The sequence below is a fragment of the Macaca nemestrina genome, chromosome 19, assembly GCF_043159975.1.
Source record: "Macaca nemestrina isolate mMacNem1 chromosome 19, mMacNem.hap1, whole genome shotgun sequence".
Taxonomy (NCBI): domain Eukaryota; kingdom Metazoa; phylum Chordata; class Mammalia; order Primates; family Cercopithecidae; genus Macaca; species Macaca nemestrina.
Window position 1 is genome coordinate 55,121,636 of NC_092143.1, and position 26,416 is coordinate 55,148,051.

Sequence of the window (26,416 nt, forward strand, 5' to 3'; positions counted from 1 at the left end):
CTGCAACCTACACTCTCATCAAATCAGAACTCCTTAAGTTTCCTAAACACATTATGATGGCTCTGTCCAACAGAACTTTGTTGAAGTGAATGTTATTTATGTTCTACGTAATACCAGTCACATGCAGGTAAGTGATAACTTAAAATGTGGCAAATGTGACAGGTACAAAATTTATTTTACTGAATTATAATTAATTTAAATTTAAATTGTCACATGTAGCTAGTGGCTACCATATTATACAGTGTAGCTCTATGCTTGGTATTTCTGTGTATCTTGGGATATGTCTCTCTGTCTAGAATGTTCTTTTCTTTACCTTTTGCTTACTGGTTTTTAAGTACAAATACAATTTGTTTAATGATATACAGATATTCAACTTATCTACTTGTCCCTTTCATGTAAATTGTAAAGCTTATATGTATAAAGTTACTTATAATAATCCCTTTTTTTTTGACATCTATAGAATTTGTAGAGATGAGACCTCTGTCATTTCTAATTTGGTAATTTGTCTTCTCTCTTCTTTTGACTGATTAATATGACAGAATTTTAACAATGTTATTATCTTCTCAAATAGCCAGGTTGGCTTCATTGTCTTTATTGCTTTTCTGTTGTCTGTTTCATTGATTTCCTTCATGATCTTTATTATAATCCTTCTGTAAACTTCTGGTTTCATTTGTTTTGCTTTTACTAGTGTAAGGTGAAAGCCGATTTTACTGATTTGAGACCTTTCTTCTTTTCTAATATAGGTTTTCAGTGGTAAAATTTCCCCTTAAGTACTGCTTTAGATACATCTAAGTAATTTTAATAGGTTGTGTTGTGTCTTCATTTTCATTTAGTTCAAAATACTCTAATTTCAGTCTGGATTTCTTCTTTGATACATGAAGTCAAGAAGTGAAAAGTAAGAAAAATTAAAGGAAAAAACAATCATAAACATCTTCAACACTTCTTGACATGGAGGAATACTATATATAATATTAAAGTATATCAATATATTGCAATACCTTGCAAACATTACGTATTGCAATACTTTAATAACAAAAGGCACCAAGACTCTTCTCAAGGCAGTATGTAAAATGATTCCCAAATAATCCCCACTATGAAAAAAAATTCTAACCTAAGTAACTTGAACAATGAAACTCGAATATGCTCATATGCTCATTACCTCAACATTTGTGTTCCCCATTAAATACTAAATGGTCCACCTTCTTGAGAATTCTGTTGAGTTAAAAAGATTTTTATTTTTAAAAAGGTACTCATAAAAGGAAAGAAAAAATTATCTGCCCAGGTCTAAATGTAGACATTTTTAAATGTAACCAATCTAGAATGGCATTCGCAGGCCAGTCAAGTAAATCAGAATCAATTAAAAAAAAAGCATCCTACGATAAAATCACACAAACCCCTGTGGCAAAATATAAACAAACTTTTCAATAACTGAATCAGAAAGAATGATTAATATGATGGATATTAAATTATTAAATTATTATTAAATTATTCATGAATAATTTTCCATGATGATGTGGGAATATCCAAACATAAAATCTACTACTGAAAAAAATCAGCATATCAACTACATGCTTCAGTTAAAGAGCCAGACCAAGTTGCCAACTGAGAGATGGTATTGGCGAAGGTGGATAGACATGTTTGAATCAAGTTAAAGTATGGAACCATACGTACAATAAAAGGAAGACAAGGCAGAGCCTACCTACTTAAGAACTGTATGGTCAGGAGGGAGACAACTACATTCCAGACACAGCAAACAACGACAATGGCATTAATACTTGGAAAAACCTAAGAATAGTATTAAATGTTATTCCTATCCTGCTAAAATCTAGGTAATCTTCAAGAGAAAATTAAAAGGGAGTGCCATGACTTGACAAGCTACATATACACTGTCTTTGTTTTAAAAAAAAAAAAGTATTCTCGGGAGGCTGAGGCAAGAGAATCCCTTGAAGTCGGGAGGTGGAGGTTTCAGTGAGCCAAGATCGCGCCATTGCACTCTGGCCTGGGAGACAAGAACGAGACTCTGTCTCAAAAAAAAAAAACAAAAAAAAAAGTATATTCAAAAATTCCCAAACCACTTCTGAAATAAGTACTTTAAAATATGAGAATAAGGGAAAGCAAGTACTAGTGGTGGGTTCTTAGAATAAAACACAACCATAACTAGGGAGCTTGACAAAATTCAGTAACTGATATGAATCTTGGAAGATTCTGATAGTGAACAGAATGAACCACACAAGTCATAGTAAATCTGTAAGTTGGATGTCTGTTAACAATGTAAAGAAAAGGCCAGGCGCGGGGCTCAGCACTTTGGGAGGCCAAGGAGGGCAGATCATGAGGTCAGGAGATCAAGACCATCCTGGCTAATACAGTGAAACCCCGTCTCTATTAAAAATATAAAAAAATTAGCCGGGCGTGATGGTGGGCGCCTGTAGTCCCAGCTACTCAGGAGGCTGAGGCAGCAGAATGGCATGAACCCAGGAGGCGGAGCTTGCAGCGAGCCGAGATCATGCCACTGTACTCCAGCCTGGGTGACAGAGCGAGACTCCGTCTCAAAAAAAAAAAAAAAGTAAAGAAAATTATAACTCCTATTTTTATAGGCTATTTTTCTTCTCTAATTCATCTTCTGTTGTTAAATTTATGGAATTTAAAATGAAAGATGGCTTAAAGTAAAAATATATCTAGAATTTCATTCAACCTGATCTATAAAAAATTAAATAAAATAAAAAATAACCCTCTGGTAATCATGACCATAAATACTGTCTTTTCTGCTTCCACCCACGATTAATAAACTGGGACAAAAGTCGTCTTCATGCTATAAACAACTAGAAAAATGAAAAAAAAATGTATGAAACAACAGTTTCAGATATTGGAGAAAGGACAGAGGAGGATATGCTGCCAGGGAAAAAGTAAAAAAATTGGGTGACTCCTACAATCATCCTAGCTTGTTGCCTTAAGACAGTTGCCAGGCCACAGCACAGTGAAAGGGAATACTAATGGAACCTGGTGGTCTTGCTGAGTCACGCAGAGAGACTGACATGCATGGAAGCTAAGGATGCTAGCTAGACTTCACAGGGCAGAGTACTAGAGAGGAGAAAGCTGCACAGAGAGCTCTGGGGGTCTGCAAAGGGATGCTCTGATCTTTGGCTGAGTATTAATCCATATACTTATGGAATGAAACACCCATGGCCAGTGAAAAAAAATACTGGAAAGCAGAAGGCTGAACAACTGCCAGAGTTCACACAGGGCCAAAACCAGGTAGCACTGTCATCAGCCAGAATACAAAAACTATATAACACACAAGATATTTGATAGGGTCCTCAGAGAGGCCATATCTTAGTAATGGGGCTAAATTAGCCCCAAGATAAAGGTTGACCTGGACACATTCTAATAAGGCTTTAATGCAAGACCCATATTGATTCCAAGTAATTGTATGAACAAAGACTAAAACTTTGCAATCCTAAGCAAAAAGAGCAAAGCCAGAGGCATCACACTACCTGACTTCAAACTACACTACAAGGCTATAGTAACCAAAATGGCACAGTACTGGCACAAACAAAACAAAACAAAACAAAACAAAACCAAAAAAAACACATAGACCAATGGAACAGGACAGAGAACCCAGAAATAAAGCTTCACACTTACAACCTCTAATCTTCCACAACGTTGACAATAATAAGCAATGGGGAAAGGACTCTCTACTAAATAAATGGTGTTGGGATAACTGCCTAGCCACATGCAGGAGAATGAACCTAGGTCCCTGCCTTCTACCATATACAAAAATTAACTCAAGATGGATTAAAGACTTATAAGATCTCAAACTATAAAAATCCTAGATAAAAACCTAGGAAATACCATTCTGGATATTGGCCTTGGCAGAAAAATTATGACTGAGTTCCTAAAAACAATTGCAACAAAACCAAAAATTGACAAGTAGGACCTCTGCCCAGCAAAAGAAACTATCAACAGAGTAAATAGATAACCTACAGAATGGGAGAAGATATTCACAAACTACACATCCAAAAAAGGTCTAATATCTACAATCTATAAGGAACTTAAAAAGTTAAACAAGCAAAAGCCAGCTAACCCCATTTAAAAAAATGGGCAAAGGACATGAACAGATACTTCTCAAAGGAAGACATAGATGCAGCCAACAAATATATTTAAAAAAGTTCAACATCACTAATCATTAGAGAAATGCAAATCAAAACCACGATGTATCATTTCACTCTAGTCAGAATGGCTATCAATAAAAATAAAAAATAAAAGATGTTGGTGAGATTATGGAGAAAAGGGAATGCTTATACACTGCTGGTGGGAATGTAAATTAGTTCAGCCACTGTGGAAGGCAGTTTGGAGATTTATCGAAGAACTTAAAGCAGAACTAACATTCGCCTCAGCAATCCCATCACTGGGTATATACCCAAAGGAAAATAAATCGTTCTAACAAAAAGACATGTACTTGCAACACTATATGTTCCTTGCAACACTATTCACAGTAGCAAAGAAATGGAATCAACAGTGGACTGGATGAAGAAAATGTGGTACAAAAGTATAACAGACTAAAAAATCATGATCACAAGACAGGAATTGTTAGACTGTATAAAAAAGCAAGACCCCTCCCCCAATAAAATACACACACACATACATACATACATAGAGCAAAATGTAACTACATGCTATAAGAGATACACTGAAAATAAAACAGACAAGCTGCAAGTATAGAGAATGAAACTAGACATAATGTACAAACAATAACCATAAGAGAGTTTTGTGACCATATTACTATCAAACAAAATGGATTTCATGAGAAGTATTAACAGGTATGAAGGAAAATTTCATGATGATAAAACAGATCATGCATGTATAATAATAATACAGGAATAAAACCCTAGTAACATTGTTTTAAATAACACCGTCAAGTACCTTAATGCAACTGACAATTAAATTAAGAAAACCCTACCCCAACAGCTGTAAAATATACAAGTGCACAGAGAATATTCATCAAGACACACTACATACTGGGACATAACACAAGTTTCACTAAATTTTAAAAGGCTAAAATTATATAGAGTATTCTCTCTAAACACAAAGAAATGTCAATAACAGTAAGAAATCAGTAACAATATACTTCAGAATAATTTATATCAAAGAAGGAATAAATTACCTGTTAAAATAATTCAAACTGAATGATAATGCAAATATAGTACATCATAATTTGTGAGATATAGATAAAACAAAGCTTAAATGGGTATTTATATCTTCAAATGCTTATTAAAAATATAGAAAGGTGGGCACAGTGGCTCACGCATGTAATCCCAGCACTTTGGGAGGCCAAGGCAGGAGGATCACTTGAGGTCAGGAGTTCAAAACCAGCTTGGCCCAAATGGTGAAACCCCATCTCTACTAAAAATACAAAACAGTTAGCCAGGCATGGTGGTGCATGCCTGTAATCACAGCTACTTGGGAGGCTGAGGCAGAAGAACTGCTTGAACCCAGGAGGTGGAGGTTGCAGTGAGCCAAGATCACACCACTGCACTCCAGCCTGGCTGACATAGCAAGACTCCGTCTCAAAAAAAAAAAAAGGCTTAAAAACAATGATCTTCATTTCCATCTTAAGATGCTATAAAAAGATGAGCAAATTAAGCCCAAAGTAAATGGAAGGAAGGAAATAAATACTAGAGCATATATCAAAAAAGTAAAAAACAAACGTGAAGGAAAAGTAAGAAAGTCAAAAGAAGGCTTTTTGAATATAAATAAAACTGATAATACTCTACAAGACTGATGAAAAAGGGGAAAAATCAGAGACTGATTAGATGCAAAAAAGGGGGGAATATTTATTACCAGTATAAGGCAAAAAGAGGATGTGTTACTACAGATAGGACACAAATCAAAAGAAAAGTAAAAGGAGTCCAACTTCCTGTAATGATGAAGTTGTCTCACAATATTTGAACCAATCCTCCCATGAAAAACAACTTAGAGCTCTAGACATAAAAACTCTATAAATAAATAAATAAATAAATAAACAAACCCACAACTATCTAAAATCGCTGGAGATGAGCCAGAAACAGGAAAAATGGGAGGGGAGTTGCCAACTAGGAGGGACTGACAGTGGGTGAATTTTCTGTTCTTATGACTTTTTGCCTGAGTGTAGGCCTCAGTCAATCCTGAGCAGAAAGGCTAAATCTCCGATAAAAATAGTCTTATCTGTTGTTAAATCAGAGAACAGAGTTAAGGATGACAACGTCAGATGGAAACTGACGAGGAATACTGAAGGAAGGAGAAAGGAACTGCACAAATCCTACATATTAAATTCTGTCTAAATCTCTGTCTGGCATATACATACACAGAGAAGTCTCCAGGCAGCTCAATTAGGACTAAATGAACTAAGAAAAGATTTCAGCTACTGCCCAATCTCAGAAAACAGAGTTTGGAGTCTTAATTCAGGCAAAACAAAACAAAATTCAAAACTCCTCAGAGGCCTGACACTGTGGTTTGCGCCTATAATCACAGCTACTCAGGAGGCTGAGGCAGGAGGATTGCCTGAGGCCACAAGTTCAAGATCGACCTGAGCAACATAGTGAGACCCCATCTCTAAAAAGAAAATTTTTTTTAAGTAGCTGGGAGTGGTGGCACACAACTGTAGTCCCAGCTACTCGGGAAGCTGGGGCAGGAGGATTGCTTGAGCTGCCAGGGTGACATATCAAGACCCCGCCTCTTAAAAACAAACAAGACAAAACAAGAAAATCTTCCTCAGAGGACTACAACAGAATAAAAACTGTCTACAATATGTCATTCATAATATGGAGGCGATATTCCAAACTACAAGAAAATGTGACCCCTGAAGGAAATCAATGGAAACTAAGCATAAAATGACCCAGATTGTTCTTTTTCAGCTGGCTATTTTGACTTTGTTATAAAAATGCTCTGATCTTCCAACCATTCTAGGAGGAGGATGTTATGAGCAGGGATTTTTGATTCTCATTATTTTTAACCCAGTGAACTCTGATGCTAAGGATTTTTTGTTTTTGTTTTTTTAACCCAGGGAATTTTTTGTTTGTTTTAATAGTGGACCTTTTGACTCCATTACTTTTCTTTAAAAAAAAATAAATAAATAAAGTGAGCTGAGTACAGTAGTACATGCCTGTAGTCTCAGCTACTTGAGAGGCTGAGGTGGGAGGAACACTTGAGCACAGGAGTTTAAGGCCAGCAAGGGCAACATAGTAAGACTCTGCCTCTAAACAAACAAACAAATAAAAAATGGCAGCTGTTTTAACAAATACGTAAGAAACCACATTCATTAACTGTTGTCAGGAAAGAATACTCCTCTCTGTACCTCCTTACTTATCTGTACGATGGAGATGATAATAGCTCCTGACCCACATGTAAGGATTAAATGGGTTTACTTCTATAAATCGCTTGGGACAATGACTGATACAAGTGATCAGTAAATGGTAGCAGAATGAAAAAAATAAACAACAACAACAACAACAAAAAATGACCCAGATTTTGGAGTTATCTAAAAGGGATTAAAAATAGCTACTATAATTATATTCATAAACAATAAACAGATTAAGAAAATCTGAACAGAAAAAGAGAAGCTATAAAAATAATAAAATGGATATTTTTAAATTGAAAAACTCAGTATCTGAAGTGAAAAATTTCACTGACAAAGTTTTAAAAAGAAAATTGGAGATGTCAGAAGATTGAGTCAGTAAGCTTTAAGACAGATCAATATGCATCACCTAATCTAAGAAACAGACAAAGAATTTTTAAAATAAACAGATTCAATGAATTTTGCAACAATATTAGCAGATACACACACACACACACACACACACACACACACACACATATATATAAAAATTGGAATCCCAGTGTGAGAAAAGCAAGATAAAAAGTTGGAAAATATACTGAAAGAAATAACAGCTGAAATTACTTCAAATAGTGGAAATATATAAATGTTTATGTTCAAAAAGCTCAGGGAACCCCCATAAAGAAAACAAAACTACATTTAGACACATACACTGAAAAGGCAAAGAACACATTACACACGAGTGAAAAATGGTATGATAAATTCTAATGGGACATACTTATCATAAACAAGGGATCTACCAGTTTGTATTCATTCACTCACTGAAAGACATTTGAGTTGTTTTAGTTGTTGGCAATTATGCATAGTGCTGCTACATACATGTTTCTACAGTATGTTGTGTGATCATAACTTTTCATTTCGGTAGGATGAATGCCTAGGAGTGGGATTGCTGAGTTAAAAAAATAAGTTTAACTTTTATAAGAAACTGTCAAATGTTTTATTAAAACGCTATACCATTTTGTATATGTATGCCATGAGCAACATATGAGAATTTCAGTTCCTCTGTATCCCTGACAGCATTTAATATTGTCAATATTGTTTTTTGCTTTACCTATTCTAGAAGGTGTGTAAGATAATACTATCTCACTGTAGTTTTCATTTGCATTTCCCTAATGAGTAAAGATTTTGGATATGTTTTCATGTGTTTATTGCCATATCTATGCTGTCCCTGGTGAAGTATCACTTAAAACCTTTGCCTTTTTGTTAGATTGTTTTCTTATTGTTGAGTTTTCAGACTTCTTTAGATACTCTGAATATACCTCTGAATATTAATTTGCAAAATTCTTTTTCCCCAACCTATGGGAGAATAGTTTTTTTTTCCCCCATTCTCTTTAACAATGTCTTTCAAAGATAAAACTTTTAAAACTAAAATCCAATTAATCATGTTTTTTCTTTTATGTATCATACTTTTGGTATCATATCAGAAAATATTCCGTAACCCAGGTCACCACTGCAATTTTGTCAAAACCACTGACCATATTTGCATGGGTCCAGTTCTGGAATCTCAGTTTTGCTCCATTAATCTTTGGATCTGTTCTTTCACCAGTACTGTACTGGATTACTGTAGTGTTACAGTATGCCTTACAATTGGTTGGTGTGAGTTTTCTTTTTTCATCTTTTAAAAAATTGTTTTAGCATTCTAGCTCCTTTAACTTTCCACATAGATTTTAGAATCATCTTGTGAATAGCTGCAAAGAATCTTGCTAGAATTTTGACTGGGATCTCCTTACCAATCCAGAATAATTAACATCTTCACTATGTTGAATCCTCTACTCCACAAATATGGTCAATCTGTTCACTTCTTTCATAAGTATTTTGTAGCTTTCAGCATACAGATTCTGTGTATATTTAATACCTGTTTCATTTTGAGGTAAAGTATCATAAATAGTGCTATTTTTAAAATTTCAGTTTCCAATTTTTCCTTGTGATATTTGTATGTTTTTCTTAGATCCTATCTTATTATTATTATTATTATTATTATTAAATTTTTTTTATGAGACAGAGTTTCCCTCTTTTGCCCAGGCTGGAGTGCAGTGGCATGATCTCAGGTCACTGCAACCTCTGCCTTCTGTTTTCAAGCAATTCTCCTGACTCAGCCTCCTGAGTAGCTGGGATTACAGATGCCCGCCACCACACCTGGCCAAATTTTATATTTTTAATAGAGATAGGATTTCATCATGTTGGCCAGGCTGGTCTTGAACTCCTGACCTTGTGATCCACCCACCTCGGCCTCCCAAAGTGCTGGGATTACAGGCATGAGCCACCACGCCCAGCCCTGGATCCTGTAATAGTATTAAACTCACTTAGTTCTAGGAGGTTTTCTGATTTTTGTTTTATAACATTCCTTGAGGTTTTTATTAAGATAATCAAAACTTAAAGCTAATACCTAATCCTCTTCTCCCACCAGGCCCAAGATTTTCTGCTGTCTTATCACAGCACCGTCCCTTATGGAACACATGTTTATATGCTTTGGCACACAAAAAAGAGATAGATTTAGCTGAGCAGGCTTTGTTTCTCGCAATTCTTCACTCCATCTGTATTATATTTACAGATACTATGGTAAGAAAACGAAAAACTAAAGTGGCTACACAAATCACCCTAAGAATTTGTTATCATGAGACTTTCTTCTTGTATATTTTCAGGTAAAATTTATACTACTTAGATGGTACAAGATGACAATCTAGATTACAGAGATTACCACATGACAGCATCCACAAGGTACACGAAAAAAACTCAAATCTACTTTGGATAAACCTACCTTAATCACAAGCCTCAAAAAATTCCAAAAGATAAAATCACAAAGCACACAAACAACTCACGGTCAAAAATTCAGTAAAAACACAGGAAAACACTGATTGTGACCTTCTTTCAGATTCCACTTCTGACACCACTTGTCAACTTAAGTAACAGAAAGAGGCTCTCTAAAAGAAAATGATATATATTTGGGAATAGGGCATTGCAATGGGAATACACATGTCACAGTAAACTATGTGCATATTCACAGAGGTAAAGGAAAAAATATTTTTAAAGGAAAAATGAGCAGGATTACATAATTGTTTTGAGATAATAATCCTTGGCTACAAGGATCAATAACAAGGATGACTACTAGTCCAAGGTTGGGCAGTTGCTTTCCTCTAAGTAGTGTATTTTGTGTATGTGTGTGTGTAAGGTTGTAATTGCCTTTGATCATCCAGGAAAGATTTATGGAAGAGCCTCTTATCAAAAAAAAAAAAAAATGAATCCCCAACATACACAGAAAATCTACAAGGTTCTTAAAAAGAAAGCTTTTTTTGTAGAGACAGGGTTTCACTATGTTGTCCAAGCTGGTCTCAAACTCCTGGCCTCAAGTGATCCTCCCACCTTGGCCTCCCAAAGCACCGGGATTTACAGGCATGAGCCACTGTACTCGGCCCCAAAGGTTCTTCAGAACATTACATAAACAGAAACACTGACAGCTTAAATTGAAAGGAGGAAAGAGAAGACAAAATTTTAAATAAAATTTCAAAAAAGACTCTCAGACTCCCAAAATACCACAGGCAGGAAACGGGCTGATGACACTGCTCAGCCACAAACATGTGCCACCTTTCATGAAAAAGGATGATCTAAAGGTCAGAGCCCTGAGCCCACAAGGGTGGAGCCTCAAATCACAGAGGATGTTTTTCCCGGGATGGATTATGAAATTGACTGCAACAGGTAACTCCATTTCTCCTATTTTCTCCTTTTTTGAACAGGAATGCTTATAATTTCTATCCTGTCGTTGCCCCACCATCTTGGGAGCAAATAACTTGTCTGAATTCCAGAACTTCACAGATAGGAACTGTACCTTAGGAAAGATCACTCTCAGACTCTCACCCATGCCTAATCTAGATGATTGAATTCATAAGGTTTGAAACTTTTGAGCTGATAAGATTTAAAAGAGATGTTGGACATTGAAACGATGCTGCAATGGGAATGCAGCATTAAACTTTGGGAATGTTGGGATGGGGTGAATATATTTGCATGTGGAACAGAGATAAATCTCTGGGGGCCAGAAGGCAGACTGTGGTAGGTAGGCAGAGTAACAGTACACCCACAGATGTCTACATCCTAATCCCCAAAACCTGCAAATATGCTACATTACTAGGCTAAAGGGACTTTGCAGATGTGATTAAATTAGGAATGAGAAGATTATCTGGGTAAGCCCAATGTAATCACAGGAGTCCTTATAATAAGAAGAAAAGAGAGTCAGAAAAGGAGATGTGACAATGTTAGATGTTGAAGTGATACAGAGCCAGGAGCCAAGGAATATGGGCAGCCTGAAGAAGACAGAAAGGAATTTTCAAACCAGACATCTTCCCTAGAGCCTCCAGAAGGGTAACAGCTTTGCTGACACCTTGATTTTAACCCACTGAGATTGATTTTGGATTTCTGACCACCAGAACTGTAAGATAAGAATTTCTTTTGTGTTAAGTCACTAAGTTTGTGGTAATTGATACTGTAATAGGAAATGAATACACACACTTTCAAGAATGCATATAAACAGAAAATTTTAACTTGAAGATTAACAGAGATTTGAAGGGAAAAAAGGTGTTTCAAGGTCTTAGCAATAATCAACTAAAGAATATTAAACTTTAAAACATACAGAACCCCGGAGAAAGAATAAGTAGTTTTTTCTCACTCAGGCCTTCAAAAATTGCTTAGATTTTCCTATTCCCAGTAAAATATTTAATATTAATATCACAGTAATAATTTTGATAATGATAATGTCAAGGAGCTCTTTCTGAGTGCTTACTCTGCACCAGGCACTGTGTAAAGCCTCTACATGCATTTGTTATAGCATATAATCTCAACTGTATAAGGTCGAAGCTGTTACATATCCACAGACCATAAAGGAATAAACTGTGGCTTAAAAAAGTAATTTGATAAAGTTCATGTAGCTAAAAAGGAATATATAGTTGCGTTGAATTTAAGTATGTCTTGTACTTTTTTCCACCACTATACTACACGGCTTCATAGTATGTTTTTCATTGAGTCTGTTTCTTGTCTCAATGCTTTAGAAAGCAGATGGCTTACTCTGTAAGAAAGTGAAGTAGTTCAAAAAAGGAGGCACTCTACATGGAATGCTTTTGTACAAGGTTACACTGAGGTAGTAGAAAGTTAAACCTAAAGAGAAAATAGAAATCTGGTTAATTGATATGTAACCAAGGCATTTTTTTATTTAAACACTCATTAGTATTCTCTCCTGCCTTGGAAAGCTAAGTATTTTAAAGAACGTCATGCCTATTCAATGGCTTACAAGAATTCATAGTCACAATTTGAATTCCTAATTAGAGTATTGTCACAGAAGAGGTGGAATAGCAGGCTAAAAATGCCAAGACCTTAGGAATTACTGTAAGGTGATTCTAGTAATTTTTATAAACTAAACCTAGGCATTGTTTACTGTCTTAAAACGTTATCTTTTCATCATAAGATAGTGTATAAAAACTAAGGGTGCTTTTGGTAGATCTGGGCAGCCTCTAGCATAAGGCTAATTTTCCCTCAGAATTTCTGCCAAACACTGAGAATGTGAAAGGGAAGAGGGTAAAATGTAATCTGTGGTTCATAAGTCAGGAAAGCCACCATTGGAGGGTGGTAGTGATTGAAAGGAGGTACAAGGGGAGCTTTGGGGTACTGATAATATATGGCACATATCTACAGTGGGCAGCTAGGGGGTGGATTAGTTTCAGACTCTTCATTCTTTTCCTGGGTATATTTCTCATGATGATGACAGAAAAGCAAGAGGGCAAGCAGAAACACTCAATGCGTCCCGTTAAAGTATAGGTTTGAAAACAGCATATTAGCTATCACTTCAGCCTTATTCTGTTTGGTCAGGGTAAGTTACTTGACTATACTCAAAGTCAACACAAGGGTAGATATATGTATCTTCAAAGCCATATGGAAAATTTGATATAGGAAGCAGAAAAAGAACTGGGACCAAATCTACCATACAGACTGTGATTCAATTCTGGCACTACTAAGTAAGCCTAGGTGGATAAGAAAGCTTACTCCAATTTGGCTTTGAAAACAGGGATTCTTCTGTGAACTTAAACTATAAATAAAGTTCATTTCACAATGCTGTACATTATAAAAAGGGGGAGAACTGCTCAATTAACATAAAATTTATTATAAATAATTCACAATTTTATGTTTGTATACAAATAATCAGTAATATATATTCTAGATTCACACAGCTGCAAATTCTGCTCTGCAATCCTAAATAAATATATTCACACTGGTCACACAGTCTCCCAAGTTAGTTTGCAAAAACTTGGTAATAATTAGCTATTAAAAATCTTCATGGACCAGGTGCGGATCCCAGCACGTTGAGGCCAAGGGGGATACTGTTTGAGCCCAAAAGTTCAATCAGCCGGGGCAACACAGCGAGACCTTTCTTTCCACACAAAAAAACTTAAATTAGTCAGATGTGGTGACACGCCAACTGTAGTCCTAGCTACTTGGGAGGCTGAGGCGAGAGGATTGCTTGAGCCAATGAGCTCGAGTTACAGTGAGTCATGATTGTGCCACTGCACTCCAGTCTGGGTGACAAAGCAAGACCCTGTCAAGAAAACAAAAAAAAAAATTTATAGGTTCCAGACAGTTGAATTATCTGTAAGTTGCTAAAATAAATAAAAATAAATTACTTTAGCATCTTAAGAACAATGTCTTCCTCAAGTCAATTATAATGACAAACAGCCATTCCTCCATAAGGAGAAAACAACTAAGTTTTACATATTCCTTTTTTAAGTTAGAAAGAAATTTTCTGTTTTTATTGCAAGTTAGTTAAAATTGATATAATTTAATGAGCCTATTCAGTTAATTCTTAAATTCCTCTATTACTCCAACTTGAGACATATAAATAAAAACAATGATAAAATTTTAAAAATTCCTTGAAAGACAAACTACCAAAGCTTACTCAAGAAGAAATGAGTAATCTGAGTGGTTCCATATGGATTAATTCCATATAGGGCCTGTAAGAAATCGAATTTGTAGTTAAAAATGCTTCCAACAGACAGGGGAAAAAACTCACTCCAGGCTCAGAGAGCTTCTTAGTAAATTTTAACACGCATTTAAGAGAAGAGATTAAAACTCATTCTATACAAACTCTTGCAGGAAATTGAAGAGAGGGAAATGCTTCCCAACTCATTCCTTCAGGCCAGCACTACAATGCTACAAAACTAGATGAAGTCATTCCAAGAAAACTAATGACTGTCTCTCATTAAGCAAAAATTCTTAACAATATATTAACTAATAAAATCCAGTAACACATAAAAGGATAATATTTCACATCAAGTGGGCTTCAGCCCAAAAATGCAAAGCTGGTTAATATTCAAAAATTAATCATTAGCAAAACTATATGATCACATCAACTGACACAAAAAGAGCTTTCAAGAAAATTCAACATCCATTTGTAACTAAAAACTATCAGCACACTAGGAATAGAAAAGAACTTCCTTAACCTAAATAAAGGTATCTATGTTAAACTTATAGCTAAAAATCATACTTAATGGTAAGAGAGTAATTTGCTTTTCCACTAAGATCCAGAACAAGAAGAGGATGCCCTTTACCACAGCTTTTACTCAACATTGTACTGGAAGTTCTAGTTAGTGCAACATGGCAAGAAAAAGAAATAAAAAGCATACAGATTAGAAAGGAAAAGATGAAACTGTCCTTATTTACAGATAACACGATTGCTCACATAAAAACTGCAAAGAATCTACAAAAAAAGCCTCATAAAACTAAAAAAATGAGTTTAGCAGTCATTGGACACTTTATTCCTTTATACCAGAAATGAAAATTTGGGGTCTGAAATCTTCAAAAACTACAAAAAAAAAAAAAAAAGTATGACAACAGATGCATGATCTGCAAGCAGAAAACTACAAAACACAGAAGAAACTTTTTACATCTAAATAACTTGAGAGATGTACCACATTCATGAATTGCAAAGCTCAATATTAAATTCAATTCTCCCTAATTGATATATACATTCAACACAATCTCAATCAAAATTTTACAGTATCTTACAAAGCTAAATACAGTGTTACCATACACTCCTGCTATCATGCTCCTAGGTATTTACCTGATTTGAAAACTTATGTCCACACAAAAACTTACACATGAATGCTTATAGTAGCTCTTTCATAATTACCAAAAGCAAAAAGCAACCAAGATGTGCTTTAATAAATGAGTGGATTATTATACACTGCATGCTTATATCAAAATATCTCATGTACCCCATAAATATATATACCTACTAATGTACTACAAAAATTAAAAGTTAAAAAAAGTAGATTAACAAACTATGGTATATCCATATAATAGGCTATTATTCACTCTTAAAAACAAATGAAATATTAGGCAATGAAAAAATATAGATGAATTTTAAATGCATATTGTTAACTTTAAAAAGCCAGTCTGAAAAGGCTAAACACTGTATGATTCCACTTATATACCATTCTGCAAAAGGCAAAAACTATATAGATTCCAAATAAATCAGAGGTTGATTAAGGCTTGGGGAGAAGGCAGAGTTAAATAGGTGAAGCACAGAATATATTGTAAGGTGGTAGATTAGTTCTGTATGATACTGTATGGTGAATACATAACACTTTGCATTTGTCAAAACACAACTTTACAGCAAAAAAGTAAATCTTAGCGTAGGAAAATATTTTTAAAATCATTTAGGAGACTGGAGGATTCTAGAATGGAATACAAACTACTAGCTATATTACAAATGTATGGTATGTAATAACCTCATTGAAAGAGGGGAGGAAAGCTGTTTACCTAAGTTAACTTTAAAAATGAATGGTGATAGAGAGTAAGACTAAAGGTAGAAGGAAGTATACATTAGCACTGTAGTTTATAAGTTGTTTCCCATGGAAATATGAGTTAATAATTCTAAAATCACTATAAATCTATACTGGGACTGAGCAATTAAATAGATGGCAGAAGTTGGGAGGCAGGGTTCTCACTGAATGAGAAGTTATAGACAAGAAAGGCAAGAAAGCTAAAATAATCCATGTCTAAATTAATTGGCATTGAAGACATCAATCTAAGCTCATGTTTAGCTGACAACTTAACCCTGTGGTCCTCAATCTCCACCTGCCATCATGATAACCTGAGTACTTGTCAGCACTATGAGATGTTACCCAATAATTTCCAGATACAGAAGACAGTGGATGGGCTGTATCTTGAGGCAAAAAGGAAGGTGGTCAGTAGAACAAAGGGTAACCCCATTCATTGGTAGAAATGACAGTATCACGACAGTGGAGAAACATATTTTAAAAAATTGAACAGAAAAATACAACTTGCAAAATAAAAACATTTTTGTAAATTCAAAGACAATGAATTCAAAACTACAATAACTGTTAATGAAAGTCTGCCAGATAGAAGGAAGTAATAACAAAAATGTGGACTATACGAAGTCATGCAGAGCACAGGAAGTAAATTTATTTTCCTTATTTAAATATCCTTACAAGGTCAGGCATGGTGGCTCACGCCTGTAACCCCAGCACTTCGGGAGACGAGGTGAGTGAATCACTTGAGGTCAGGAATTTGAGACAAGCCTGGCCAATATGGTGAAACTTGTCTCTACTAGAAATACAAAACTTAGCTGTGCCATTGTGGTGGATACCTGTAGTCCCAGCTATTTGGGAGGCTGAGGCAGGAAAATCGCTTGAACCCGGGAGGCGGAGGTTGCAATGAGCCAACATCACGCCACTGCACTCCAGCCTGGGAGACTGAGCAAGACTCCGTCTCAATAAATAAATAAATAAATATCTCCTTACAAGATAATTATTTAACAAGAATAAAAATAAAATGTGGGTATAAAATTAAAATGTATCTTGATAATAGCACAATGATCAGAAAGAGAAAAACAGTGTTATAGTATAATAAAGTAGCTAAAGTCGTATAAGCCATCACTGGAAGGTTGATTTGTTAAAAGTGTATAGATACACCTTACAGCAACCACTAAATACAGAACAAAGCCACAGCTAATAAGCCGACAAAAGAGATAAAACAGAAATTTTAAAATATTCAATTGATCCAAGAGAACACAGAAAAAAAGGAAAAGAGGAACAAAGGTCAAATGGAACAAACTGTAAAACAAACTCAAACCTAACTGTATCAATAATCAAACAAAATGTAAGTGTTCTAAATATCCTAATTAAAAGTATAGATGTCAGATTGGAATAAAAAGCAAGAACCACATATGATCTGGCTATAAAAAATGCACATTAAATACAAAGGCACAATGAGTTTAAAAGTTATAGCATATAAAAAGATACACCATAATAACATGGATCAAAAGAAGCTAGAGTAGGTCAATAAACATTAGGTAATATAGATTTTAGGGCAAAGAATATTACCAGGAATAAACAAGGTCATTTCATAATGATAAAGGGGTCAATTCATTAGGAGAAGACAATAATCTCAAACTTTGTGCATCTAAAAATGGAATTTCAAAATATAAGAAGACAGAACTGTGAAGAGAATAGATAAATCCACAAATATATTATACTCAGAGATCTTAATACCTCTTTCTCAATAGCTGATACAAGTAGGTGAAAATCAATATGCATATAGAAGCTTTGAACCACACTTCTGACAATTTCAGGATAATCCACTTACATTAATAATATTATGCTATGTTAATATAGCAGCAAATATAAAGCTATGATAATAGTAATAATAGCAGTAATATGCATGTTAATCGAATAGACTCCACATTCCATCATTGTCCAAAGCTACAAATCTGTGAGATCTTAGAAAAGAAAGCAAAAGCGAAAGCATATATTTCTCTACTGCCCATGTCTTTTACATTGTTTTTTGCAAGAAATGAGTACAAACAGTGCTTTAATGTACAGATCACCTGGGGATCTTATTAAAACACAGATTCTGAAAAAGTGAAGTCTAGCATGAGGCCTAAGCATCTGCATTTCTAACAAGCTCCCTATGTTGTTGGTGATGCTGACATTGCAAACCCATAGACTCAGCTTGTAATAGCAAGGAACTAGAAGATGGGAAGAAAAAGAGTAAAGATGCAGGGTCACTTTAGCTTTGCATACCTCTGGAGAGTGAATGACAGAAAATAAATAACACTTTTTGAATGATTCTAATGTGCTCAGTCATGGTACAAAGCATTTAATATGCATTCTTTCATTTAATCTCCACAATAAACCTGCTGGAATGAGTACTATTATTTACTCCTCATTTTGCAGAGAAGAAACTAGAATTTTAGCGAGGTCAGTGATTTGTACACAATACAGAGTTCTTTACCTGCCTTAGCAGAGCACAGGTGTTGAAGCACTAAATGAACTCCATGGAAATTTTCTATTCCCAACATTTCCCCTTAAGTCACCTCAATTTTACATTTCCCTTTCTTTTCGGTCCTTCTTCCCTTCCCCACTGGAAAGACCTAATCATTTAACCACAAAACCGAGCAGAGAACTTTCACAATCGAACTAGCAAGAATTATTTTAAATATATGGCATTAAACTTTTTTTGGCTGCTTTTTTCCATTGTATTTTAAAGAGATATTTAATATTCTGCCTTAAATAAAATATAATTGATACAAAATTCAAGGCAAGAGATCTGAAAACTTCTAACTTTCACTGTAATGTCAAACGAGACCTACTGTTATTCATCTAGCTATTACAGTGATGATTAAGTGAAAAACATGAATATGCCACACACTGATGATTTTGGAATGAAGCAATATTCTATATTATTCTAAAATATTCCATAATAAACATGCATTGTTTTTAAAGTCAGGAAAACACATTAAATTTTTTTAATTGAATAAGGCATTAATTATCAAGTAGTCCCTAATCTCCCATGTCCTTAAATACTAGCACTAGGCATAGAGTTAAGGAAAAATTAACAGATACATATTTGTAAATATCTCCAGAAGCTACAGAATTCTAAGGGTAATTATCCTAACAATGGAAAAAATAAAGAATATATTTGGTGAAAAATCAAATATTCAAATTAAAGTTTCTGTGAAAACATGCAACACAGAGGATGCCAAAGAGTCCCCACAGCCTTGTAGAACAGGTGGAGCTCAGGCATCTAAGGGTGCTGGAGGTTTATTTCTAAGTACTTTCATCACCTCTAAAAAAGAGGTGGTAATTGTGTTTCCCTGGTTATAAAAGAGGAAATAAATATAACCAAGCAGGTAAAGTTCTCCCAATTGGTTGATATCTTATGGATAATACCTGACTTTGTCTAGAATATTTAACTTTACAAAAAACATACAGAGAAGCTATCATAAAACATAATGTAGAATTATTTTTCCCTCTGAGGTCAAGGATTGAAAACCAATGGCATAGCACTTAAAACACACCTCCTTTGCTGTCTTGAAGGTGGTAAAGTGTTACAGCAACAGAGATATTCAGGGACATGTTGTTAGACTAAATATCACGGCACCTTAATACTAAAAAGGCAAATGAAATTTTCATTTCAATGTTAAACGTTTTTCCAGAAAAAGAAGAAATCTGTAAAGGGAGAAAAAATGTAAATGATATTTTTTGGTGACAGAATGTGTTTCTTCAGTTTTGTGGCAAACTGCCCCTACCACCACCCGCTGCCTCAAAAAAAAAAAAATTGTTGGTGAAGAATGTAATCACAAATAGCTTTATAAAGAGATGAAAATATTGCCTCACTTCTAAGTGAGGCTGGATTTTCAGAATTTTTTTTTTTAACTTTCATATGATGTCCGGTCTGGCAACACATGTGGTAACAATGAAGGCTACATTTTTCCCTTCATAGAAGAGCATGTCCAGTGTTTCCAACATGATAGTTCAGAAGATTCAACCACTGTGAAAAGTGCTAATGTCAGACTATTTTAAGAGATTATAGAGAAAAAATGAAAAATCTGGAATAAAAATAAACAGCTATGAAACTCCACCTCTATAGTAGTTTCTTCAAAATCCTTACCATATTTCTTTCCTGGCAACTCCTCAAGAAACAGAAGTCACTGCAAAAATTTTGTTGCCTCCTGACCTGCTAAGCCAAATAACACTTCTATCCAAATAATCCTTTTATGCTGTATCAGTTTTATGCTATATCAGTTCTAATATATTTTTAGCAAGTAATTTGGGGCAGGAACTCCTCTCAAAGCTGCTTCTTTACCCGATCTTTCTAGACTGCCAACCTTGCATTTTGAACTGTGCAGACTCAGCTCTAGCACTGCAGGTCCATTAAGAGTCAACAGTAAAATGCCGCCCTGAGCTGTCAGACACAAGAAAGGAAGACGACCATAAAGACCAAAAACTGGCAGTGACTTCATGTTCACCCTCTCACTGCCAAAAAGATCTGAAACAACTCTCAAAACAATTCTTTAGTTGGTGGCTCATGTTTAAAATTTTCCAGACATCTGACTGACAGCATTCACAAAAGCATCCACAAGTGTTGAAGAAACAAAAGCTAATAGTGCACATGGATAAGCTGATAGTGCTCCAAAAGGCAGAAAGTTTTGCCATAAATCTGTCCTTCCACATTAGTTCTGCTGTCACATTTGACATGCCTCCCCAACCAAGTGACTCATAATTTTACAATAAACATTTTTTAAATGTAAACAAAAAGCTAAGATGCCCAAGAACATTAACATAACAGCTTCCACCATAAGGTATTACAATCAGGGTTAAGTGACTAAAGAAACAAAAACATAGAGAATACTTTAAGAACTAACACCGTGGCCCGACATATTCAAAGCCACTGAAAAACTCGCATCTCAAGATAAACATTTTAGAAGCAGAACTCTAAATATTCATAAGGAACATGATATTTATCAAGATTCACCTCTTCATTCAAGACAACAAAACCAAACCTAGTCAGGTATATAGTTACTCATAATGAAGCATTTTGAAGAGACAATCAGATTATAACATTTAATTCTGAAAGTTTTATTTCATATACCTATTTATATAGAGACAGGCTCTGTATCTAAAAGTGCGAATTTTTAAAAATTTCCTTTGCCATTTGGGGGATGGAAAAGCATCCCTGATTTGTATATTAAAGCACAAGCATCTGTCCTACTGATGATATTCTAGGGAAGCACATTAGCATAAAATTTAACGATGTCAAATAAGTGGATGTGAAATAGGGACTGCGTAAAGACACTATTTCCAAGGCTGACAGAAACATCACTGTTTAGAAATGCAAATGAAACCATTATGTTCAATAATTATATGAAAATATGAACAGTTCAGCATGTTTTCCAGCCCTGATGGCGGTTAATGGGATGTACGCTTATGTAAATAACTACTATTAAAGCTAATGCTGAAAAAAACTAATAAATTCATACTAAAGCAACTGATTTAGTATGCTTTTAAACCCCAGCAGTGCTCACTTATTAGAAAAGAGTGCATTATTATGTTTAGAACTCATTACTGCTACAAGTCACTGCAACTCCATCAATTACCATGTATTAATAAAAATGGGACACAAACAAAAAAAATTATTGCCTCTCAGCAGTTTTCTTTAAAGACAAAATCTAGGGGCATTACCATCGTGGGGCCTTGTAGGGAACTTATCCACATGATAATCTTTATTACTAAAACAGTACTTCCAACACTATCATCTCAGGGTATTTTGATCATAAGAAGGGCTAACCTTTATGTAAAATTATCAACATTTTACAATATTGACCATTTTAACAACAATAAGAAAATTTTAATATTTGAATTGCATCTCTAAAAACTTTAACATATATTTGGCACATGGTCTGTTTTTTCAGAGGGAGGCTAAGAAATGAAAATATGTAGTGGTAATCATAACAGTGTAGATGATAGATGACTTCATTCCAAGAAACTGTCTAACAGAAATCCCATTCCATTCTACACTTAAATCTCAGTGAATTCTGTGTAGCCAAAGGATTGAATTTTTAAGAACAAGCATTAAATTTCACTCTTGGCCACAAGCTGGATTTTCTTGCAATATATTAAATATTTAATACAAGATATTAAGAAGTTAAAAATTCTTGTTCGTTAAAATTCAAATTTAGTTGGCACTTTACAGCAAGAAAATGCCGACAGAGCAGGAATTCAAATATAGAAAATATGCCTTTGCTCTTACTCGACTTCTGCCAACTTTCCCAATTTATTCTATTTTTTTTAACATATGTAATTTAACTGATCCTTCATTCTTTCCTAGCAGTCAGGAAAACAGAAAACATTTCAGCATCTTTTAAATGTGAAATACATTTGCTAAATCTCAAACGCAGACCTGATACATATCATGAGTATATGTATATTTTTAAATTATAATTGTCACATCAGTCCAATCATTTGCAGTTTTTAGCTCACATGTTTATTCATCGCCCGAGACGCTTTTATTGCAATTTAGATATACTATCACCAGGTGGCAGTAGAGTGCCAGATTATGCAGATTCAGCAATAAAGGGCAAGTTTTCTCTTGAGTCAGATCTTTTCTGATCAAGTAACTCTGATTTAATAATTCATTCATGTAGCATGTATTTATTTACTGACTACATACTATGCATAAGGTAGTATATTAGAGTCTCAGTATACAATAGTGTACAAGACAGAAATAATGCCTTATGAAGGAAACAGACAATAAACATATAGTAAAAGTCGAGTACTATAAATAATCGTGTCCATTCATGATTAGTAAAAGCAAAAAAACAAGAACAAAAATTCTTGGCAAACTAAGAATAAAAGAGAAATTATTCAATGTGATATAAAAGTCATCTACCAAAACCCGAAAACCTATATGTGACATCAAACTTAAGGATGAAATATGTATTTCTTCCTAAGATACAGAACAAGACAAAGATGTTCTCCTCTCATCACTTTCAGTTAAGACCTAACTGGAGGTGTTGCAGGAAGGCAAGAAAAACAAAGGGCATAAATATTTAAAAGAACTAAAATTCTTTTCATTTGCAGATGACGTGACTGCAAATAAAATCCTAAGAAATGTATAAAACAACTATTAGAATAAATAAGTGAGAATTTAGCAAGGTCAAAAGATATAAAATCAACATATAAAACTTAATTGTATTTCTAAGTTCAACAATGGAAAAACAAAATTAAAACCAAAGTTAGAAGAAACTTTCCAAAATTAACAGAATCTGCTAACTAGAATCTGCAAATCATGGTGGAAGCTTGGAATGCCAAGATTTAAGAAAAGTGTGGCTCCTATAATCCGTGGAGTCACTACACTGGCCTAAAATTGCTGGCACCAGATGAGTTTTATATGAATAAAAAATAAACATATATCTTGTTTTGAATACTGTCACTTTGGCCTTTCCTGTTATCTGTGCAAGGAAGATTGATCCTGATATAGCTTCATAAAACATTCTCAAGTAGGTTCCATCTAATCAGAGCCTTCTCAGCTTGATTTCTGCATTATTGTCCTTGAGATCTCTTCAATGCCTTGTCAGAACACATGATGCTAAGACTCTTTAGCAATTCCTAGCTGACTTATTTTTAGCAACAAACATCCTTACAACTGCTTCAAAAAATTAAAAGGGATGCTCCTCACATAATCTAAAAAATTTTTTGCTTTAAAAAGCATATTATCTCTTCAAAAACCAGAAAGCTACTTACTTTTCAGGCAAAAGAAATCTGAATGAGGACTCTAAAGGCAAAACAAAAAAATATTCAAATAGAAGATAACATCTGAAATAAAAGACAGCATTTGAAAGATACATATCAAATATGTCTTCACATCCATTTTTTATGCTACAAATTTTTTCAGGCCAAGAAAATATTTTATAGTCTTTATATTTTCATAGAACTTCCTAATTCTAAACCAGTTACATATTTTGGATCATTTGATAATCCTGTGTGATAAATAGTTGAGTTTCCAAAATACTATTGTGCTTCTTATTTCACTGAGATAAGTCATATTTGAGATATCAATTTGTAATTAACTAAAGATTTACCAATAGGGCTTTCCATGTAATTGTTTTTTTAATTTAATAAGTGGGGGAAAAAAGCTGCCTTAGCAATATATCAAATTATTTCTCTGCCATGCCAAGTTACTATATAATGTTATACAAAGAATATACTTCTAAATGTTGTGACATCTCTCAATGATTAAGCTTACTATCATATTAAAGCCTCCTCTCACCCCCTTTTCCTCTATACTGCTGAACTAGTCCTTGTGCTTTTAGCCTGGCTCACTGATGCCTTGGGAATATTAATGTAAGACAGAGGTGGCTACTTGGAAACTTTTCTCTGAACTCACTAGTAACCATTCTCTTGTGTCACCATATCATAGGTTGTGCTTATTGTCAACTTTTCTCCCATGCAAATTTCTCACTAGGGCAATTACTATATCTAACCATTTCCGTTGGTTTTCTCTCTCTCTCGTCTTTTTTTCTCCTTTGCCTCTTGACACTTTTCCTGTGTTTATCAGTTTTGTGTGGAACAAAGTCTCATAGGTACAACCAAAAAAATAAAACACACGCATTATAACAACTATTTGAAAAACTGACCGGTTTAACTGAAATACAATATTGTCTTTAGATGCCTGGATTTTCCAGGCCACGTTTATTTACAAATTCAAAAACTGCTTGGGGCTGTTTTGACAGGAAGAACTCTTTCTCCATTTGGCTCTGCTCTTCATAAGCCTGAGGGTTCAAGAAAATAAGATGCTCAATAGCCTGGTAATCTGTATTAAGAAAAGATAATAAAACTGGGGGAAGGTGATAATCCTTACTATCCTCTATAGGAAGATACAATTCAGATATTCTGTTGACTTCTAATTATTTCATGAGAATACCATAATTATATTTACTATTTCTGAAAAATTAGTTTTGAAATGCAAAATCTTGAGTACAATTTTTTTTTAAGTTATTGCATCAGTCTGTAACTGAAGTGAGAGTATTACCATCTAAATCATTTATTCATAAGTTAAGGCCATCCTAAGGTTAAAAATACTAAGACAAATTTGCTACTGATTAGTAATAAAGTCATTCTTTATATTCTTCAAATGTAAAGCAATTACAAGCTGTGGTATGGCAAATAGATTTAGCTGAAAAGAGTACATCAGATAGCCCTTTAAGGAAAATCAGTAATGCAAAAGGCTAAACAATAATCCTAAATAATACCCTGAATGATAATTATGAGATTGATTTACTGATTTATTTAAAGTCTATTTCTTCATACAAGAACTGTTGAAACTTTCCAAAGTAATTTTAAATGATGCTATACAGGTTTAGTACCATTTACCCAGAACAGAACCATCACTGAAAAAAAGATAATTAAACAAAGATGTAGCAAATAAATGTATTTTGAATTTCAGTTTGCTGAGCTTATTTATATGGGTATCAGAAAGAAATGAAATCCTTAGCCACTAGAGCCAGCTGAGAAGCCCCGATCCACATTTATTTGAATTGCAGTATCACTCACTATAAAGCAACATAGAAGTTGCTGTCTGAGGATGTTAAGGTTCCACGTCTGGAGCCTTCAGTAAATCGAAGACATCAAAACCAAAGCAAAATCAAGCTTGGAAAGTTAAGCTATTTTTTAATTATAAAATGAGTACATCATATATATTAAAAGGGTCTCAGAAAATAAGGCAACGAGATTGCCAAAAATCAAATCTCATCAAAAAATAATACAAAATATTTAAAAATTGTTCAAAAATGTATTAACACCCAACCAAGAAAATAAAGTAAAATGATCAGAGAACGATATCTGAAAATACACTAATACTAGAAACACTACCCTCCACAAATACACTGAAAAGCCTTTTAAGTTGATACTTAGAATAAAAATTACCAAAGAACTAAGTACATATTACATACTGTCTTAGTCTGCTCAGACTGCCATAACAAAATACCACAGACTGGGAGGCTTAAACAACAGAAATTTATTTTCTCACAGTTCTGGAGGCTGGAAGTCCAAAATAAGGTTTGATCAGGTTGCCTTTCAGGCTGCTACCTTCTTGCTGTGGCCTCACACAGGACAATGTGGGGGTGTGGTGTGTGACAGAGATCTCTCTGCTCTTCTTATAGGACAACAGTCATTGGATTAGGGCTCTACCATTATGACCTCATTTAAC

The 26,416-nt window shown here is 34.4% G+C and overlaps 1 protein-coding gene and 1 long non-coding RNA gene across 14 annotated transcripts in view; both read right to left on the reverse strand.

Moving 5' to 3' along the window:
* The window catches only part of LOC105498950 (KIAA1328 ortholog), a 413,609-nt gene that overhangs the window by 316,288 nt on the left and 70,905 nt on the right, over nt 1–26,416 (reverse strand). The gene's annotated exons all lie outside the window — the stretch shown is intronic.
* On the reverse strand, nt 1,892–26,288 carry LOC139360105 (uncharacterized). Its single transcript, XR_011617225.1, has 2 exons — nt 26,237–26,288; nt 1,892–24,980 (listed from the first exon to the last, which is right to left on the reverse strand). It is a non-coding gene; the product is annotated as an uncharacterized lncRNA (long non-coding RNA).